Below are 6,000 nucleotides of genomic sequence, written 5' to 3'. Positions count from 1 at the left end.
AGACGGGACAGGAGACAAAATTAAACAAAACAAAAAACAAAAAAAAAAAAAGAAAAAGAAATGGGCCTGGGAGCTAGAACTGGGATAACAAGTGAGAGGAGACTCAGGATGATGCTTCAATTCCCTGTGGGATCTTTCAAATGAAACCAAACATCCAACGATAATGTAATGACATAGACTGGGTGGATAAATTGGACTGAAATTCACCTGCAGCTTGAACTGAACAGTAACTAAGTTTGGGAGTTTCAACTGTGAATCACAGAATACAAATTAGCGTATTAAAAATTTGGCTGATTCTGTTTTTTGGAGAGAATAATACATCAGAGCAGGTAGCTTAGATTCCTATGGGGACAATAGATGTTACAAACTCCCTGTCTCCCTGAGTAGAAATAAGAACCAGATAGGAAAAAGGAAATAGCACTTTTACTAAGACAGGATCATTTTAAAAAAAGATATGTGAGAGGCTGATGTGATTAAGGTAGGAAAGGAGCTCAACAGAGGCTCATCTCCTCCTGCAGTGGCCTAGAAACGTGTCTGTGATTGGGACTACAATTAAAGCCTCTGGCTGATATCGATCCAAGTGGAAAAGTACTGGTCCAATCCATTAGATAAGAACCACGCTGGTAAAGGAGAGAGGCTCAGGTACAACCACAAGAGCTGAATTAATGGAGGCTGAAGTTAGTCCTCTGCTTCTCTGTCAGTCCATCTTCAGTCTTTAGTGATGGATCCTCCACAATGAACTCTGGCAATCAGAAGCCAGAACCCGCCTCTGTTCTGCATCTTTTTCTATTTTCGTTCAAATGACATACACATGCACAGGCATCTACAGGAAATGTACTGATGCAATCCAGGAGGGATAATCCAGAACAGCTGGTCTTTGGCATTTTGAAGAGTAAACATATTAACATATCAGCACAAGGACAGCTACAATGATAAAGAAGTCACATTTGCTATTTAAACAGATACATCAGTTGTGCATCTTCTTCTGTTGTATTTCTGACAGAGTAGCTGCTAAAAGCTCACTTCCTGTAACTGAAAGAAATCTAATTTCAAACTGAAATCTGGGACTGGTCTGATTAAGACATTCTTAGCGCTTCCACCAGTAACCACAAGTGTCACCAAATCAACCAGAAATTAAATTTGAAGTTACAGTTTCAGGATTTGCTTCCTAAATCTGGATTATTTTCTAGTCAACCACAAGAAACCAGTTCATCCAGGTTTATTTATTTGACCTCATCTGAGTATTACAAGGTCTGTTTGAGAACTTTCCATATTATACTGATATGATTATTGGTACCAATACCAAAACAATATATAAAGAAGTTGTTATGCAAAACTGTTTTTTGCATTTAACAAAAGAAGCGAAAGTTCTCAGATATCTATACGCAGTCATACATATAGAATTTTTCATAAATAAAAAGGGTTAGGGTTAATAAAAGGTTACTGTCCATTTTTTTAATTGAAATTTTCAATATGGACAAATCTATCACAGCCCCAAAAATATTGAGACTTGGTACCTAGCCGTCTGGTTAAGGGCAGTGACACTAACATTTTTAAATGTTAACATTGTTTAAATACATCTGTGAGCACAGTTATCAGGATATCTTTTGTTTATCCATTTGCTATCAAGAAACTCCCACTATATGTGACCTGCATCAGTGGTTTGTTTAAGCAGAGGCTCTCAGGTCTCAGAGCGCCTCGGTACAATTGAATCAAGATAACTTCAACATTAAGATGTGTCTAGCCAGAGTGAGGATTATAAGACCTGGTCAAGTTGCAGTGCAGGGAGTTAATAGCCCAGCAGAACAAGCACTCAATTCACCGGTACTACAAATGAGGGCTTTTTCCCATCAAATAAAGCATTTGTCTGGTTCTTCTCTTACCGGTTATGGGCTTTTGTGAAATCCCACTCAGCTCTAGTTCCCATAGTAACCCACCCACTAAGGTGTCAAACACTTACAGGGGGAAAAACTACAAGATTCAGTATGATTTGGCTCTAATTGAGCTCCCACCCATGTGGAAATCAAGTAAACAGGGTGAAAATCTCACAGCAGCTTTTCTGCTCTGATGTAAAAAAAAATCTGCGACTTTGTACAGCACTTAATGAGATCAAATCATCTGCTGGATATCCTGTAGTCGTTTCCCGACATTTGTCGTGTTGTGTTGTTAGTGTGTATACGTGTACAGCTAATTGTCAGGTCTATTTAAATCATTACCTGACTGGAATAATGATGTTTGTGTATCATAATGTACAGACTGTGACTCCTGAAAACAGTGTTTGTTTTTGTTTTTTAGCGTCTTGTGAATGATTCAATGTGAATGGATGAGTAAGTGAAACAAGAAAATAGGGTATCTATATATCTGTGTGTGTGTGTGTGTGTGTGTGTGTGTGTGTGTGTGTGTGTGTGTGTGTGTGTGTGTGTGTGTGTGTGTGTGTGTGTGAGAGAGAGAAAGAGAAAGAGAGAGAGAGAGTGTATAAGAGCGTGTATGTGTGTGTGTGTCCATGCGCAGGCTATGGCTGCATTTACACAGCACCAAACATAATCTGATTTTTAACTCTTTGTGGCACATGAAATCAAAAGGAGACTACACTGTTCCCATGTCGTTTCTCTTCTCTTTTCACGTGGGCTATAAAGCCTTAAAATCTGGATTTTTTTTTTCATGGTCTCTGTAAATCCAGCTCATCAAGCATGAGTTTTTAAGTTTTGGATCATTTGACCATCGCTGAATGTGTATGGAAGACAATGCGGATGTGAAAAATAATTTTCACTTTGACAAAAAAAAAGAAACTCAAGTGCCTCTATTTGTGTCCAGTGGGAATTGCTCTATTTATTTAAGAACAAAGAATGAATCTAAATGATTTTCCATACCATATTGGTATAAATATGAGATTGTTTTTCGTAAAATCAAATGTTTCCATAAGCTTTTTACTGGCGTTTATGACGACACCAGGGTTTGGCTTTAAGAAAAATGTGTGATTTAACGTGTCAAATTTGCATAAGTTGCTGTTTCTTTTCTCTCTTGATGATTTGAAAGTATGGGTTTGTCTGAAATGCCTGAAAAACTAAAACCATCGCATGCAATAAATGATAGCTTCAGACCAAGAACTACTTGTGTCCATTTTGAAAAAAAAAAAACAAAAAAAACAATGTATTTCTTGTCGCATAGTCATTTGCAGTGTGAATGTTCTACATCACCTGAAAGTACAGAGCCGCTTTAAATGCACAACCCTAAAGATAACAGTCTGATGGAGGTAAAACATTCAAGAATATCATGGTATTTAAAACCTTAAAGGAACAGTTCGATACTCTTTCTTGCTGAGAGTTAGATGACAACATCGATACCACTCTCATGTTTGTGTGCTAAACATGAAGCTAGAACCAATAGCTGGTTAGCTTAGCTTAGCACAAAGACTGGAAACAGGGGAATCAGCTAGCCTGGCTCTGTCTGAAGGTAACAAAGCCCGTCTACTCACACTTCTAATGTTAACCAAATAACACATTATATCTAGTTTGTTAAAGGTTATTTTCAGGTAACAAGGAACTTAGATAATAGCTGCTACGTTAGGTGTTAACTGAGTCACGGTAGTCCTGTGAACTGTCACATGATTAGTTACTATATGGACACCAGAAGAAGTTTACAGGACTGTCATGATAGCAGGTGGATCTCATAGTGAATATGAGAATCTATGAGAGGGAGCCAGTGTTTGATAGTGCATCATCGCATTTAAAATCACTATGTTGATACAATGAGAAAGGCTGCTGAACTGAATACATTGTCAAGAGATGCGCTCCAGTAGCCACCAAATCCATGCACAATAAAAAAGCAAAACAACACATGAAAGCAGCCCATGAACCACAATATTAAAAAAAATAACTAGCATATGTCCCAAACATGCTAAAAGCCTGAAGACAGCAGAGAAAAACAGTGCAGTCATTTAAAATGACATAGGAAAAGACAGTAGATTTAATTAGACCTGTGAACTTTTAGACCTATAAATTACACTTATGAAATTCATTTATCATTCATTGTAGCTTTGGAAATGTCAAATAGTAAGTGGACAAAATGTAGTTACCTCTGGGGGAGCTCAGGTCTCTTTTGGGGGAGTTAAGCTCCCCTCTGGCTGCCCCCTAATTTGAACACTATATAACTTGTTTAATAGCGAGCTGTAGAGGTGCTGCTGAGTGGATTTTTTTTTTTGCCATCCTAGCTGTGGCCCCCTGTTTCCAGTCTTTTTAGCTAAGCTAAGCTAACCACCCATGCACTGGCTGTAGCTTCATATTCATCACACAGACATGAGTGGTAACAATCAGCAAGAAAGTAAACAAGCATATTTCCAGAAAATGTCAAAGTGTTCCTTTAAAATGGACTCTGAAATGGTTCTTCATCTGAAAGCGTAAAGATGTTAACTAGTTCGACAAAAATGCCTTTTAACGTTATTTTATTTGTTTTTTTCTCTTTTTCTTTTTTTGATTTGAGGTCATGAAGCCAAAATAAGCCCCAATGAGCCAATGAAGTTCTCCAATAGCCAACAAACGAAACCCACAATCTGTTTCTGTTAGACCTCAGTCATTACAAGTCCGTAATTGATCCAAAGTGTTGCTCAGTCCAATTCAATGATGTTTGGTGTTGTTTTGTTTAATGGTGAAACAGTGATGTTACTGTATGGTTATTGTTAATTTCACACAATGGTCCTTATTTTGATTATATGCAGCGGTACGATATACATAATTATACAATAATATGCTGTACAAAGTCTAAAGCATTGCATTGGTGACATCATGGGAAACACCTCACTATGTTACATGTCACATGATGGCTATGGTAAATGTTGAATTCATGCAACAGTTCATTTATATGCAATGTCAATATGTCAGTATATTCTGAAACATTTTGGAGACAGACTGCCTCAGCATGGCCTTTTATTCTGCTGACATCTTATTGAATATCCCATTAGCTCCTGTTACATTATCACAGTTGTCAACTTGTTTATCAAAGACAGCAGTGACAGAGCATCAACGCTGCTGCTGTTGTGATCACAATAGAGAGCGAAACAGACTGATTTAGTCTTTGACGACAGATGGTAACAAGCTGATAATACATTGATAATCTTTCCAGGACTGATGAGTGTCTCTAATATTTGTTTGCATTTCACAAAATCACAGATACCTTAGGAAACTGCCAAAACTGCCTCATATACTAAATGAACTAGCAGTATTTACAAGCATAATAGGATTTTTTTTCTTCTCAAATTCCTTTAATCTACCACAGTGCTGCTTTTATTTTGGGTTTCTTCCATTTCATTGTCCTCAGTTGTACTGTGGGAGCCATGCAACAGTGTTAGAAACAAGAAAGAGCTCGAAAGAGCTAATTTAGCTTTTAAATTATTTGTTGAGATCACCAGAAATAGACATTGTTATCCTCTCGCACTGGTCAGTTCAAGAAAATAACTGCTAACATGTTGTATCATGTTTCCTAATTGATGCCTAATTGCTCAGCAGTAACCATCATAAGTCCTTTTCAAGTTATTCCATGAGTAAAATAACCTAATATGGAACAATTCATATCCTCAGCTGTAACAGAAAACACTACTTAGGCAAATAAGTTCCACAACCAAATCAGTGTGTGACTGTGTTCATTTACACTTACAGGAATAATTTGACATTTTGGGGAAACGCATACAGTATAACCTTTTTTTCTGAGCGTGAGATGGGAATATCAACATCACTCTCATGTCTGTGTGTTAAGTACAATGGTAGAAGTGGGAGGCAATTAGCCTAGTTTAGCATAGATACAAGGAAGAGGGAAACAAATACTGTCCAAAATTAAAAAAATACACATAGCACCTCTGAAGCTCACAAATTAAAATGTCGTAATATTTTGATCTATACACTAACCAAAACAATTAATAGCTCCAGCACCTAACTTTGCCTAAAGCCACAGATTATCATTCTTGCACTGTTGTTGTTTGTGTACAGTTGAAATCAGTAAGTGTTATTT

The sequence above is a fragment of the Seriola dumerili genome, unplaced genomic scaffold (genome assembly GCF_002260705.1).
Source record: "Seriola dumerili isolate Sdu_G_001 unplaced genomic scaffold, Sdu_1.0 BDQW01000161.1, whole genome shotgun sequence".
Lineage (NCBI taxonomy): Eukaryota > Metazoa > Chordata > Actinopteri > Carangiformes > Carangidae > Seriola > Seriola dumerili.
Note: the sequence above shows the minus strand (reverse complement) of the source record.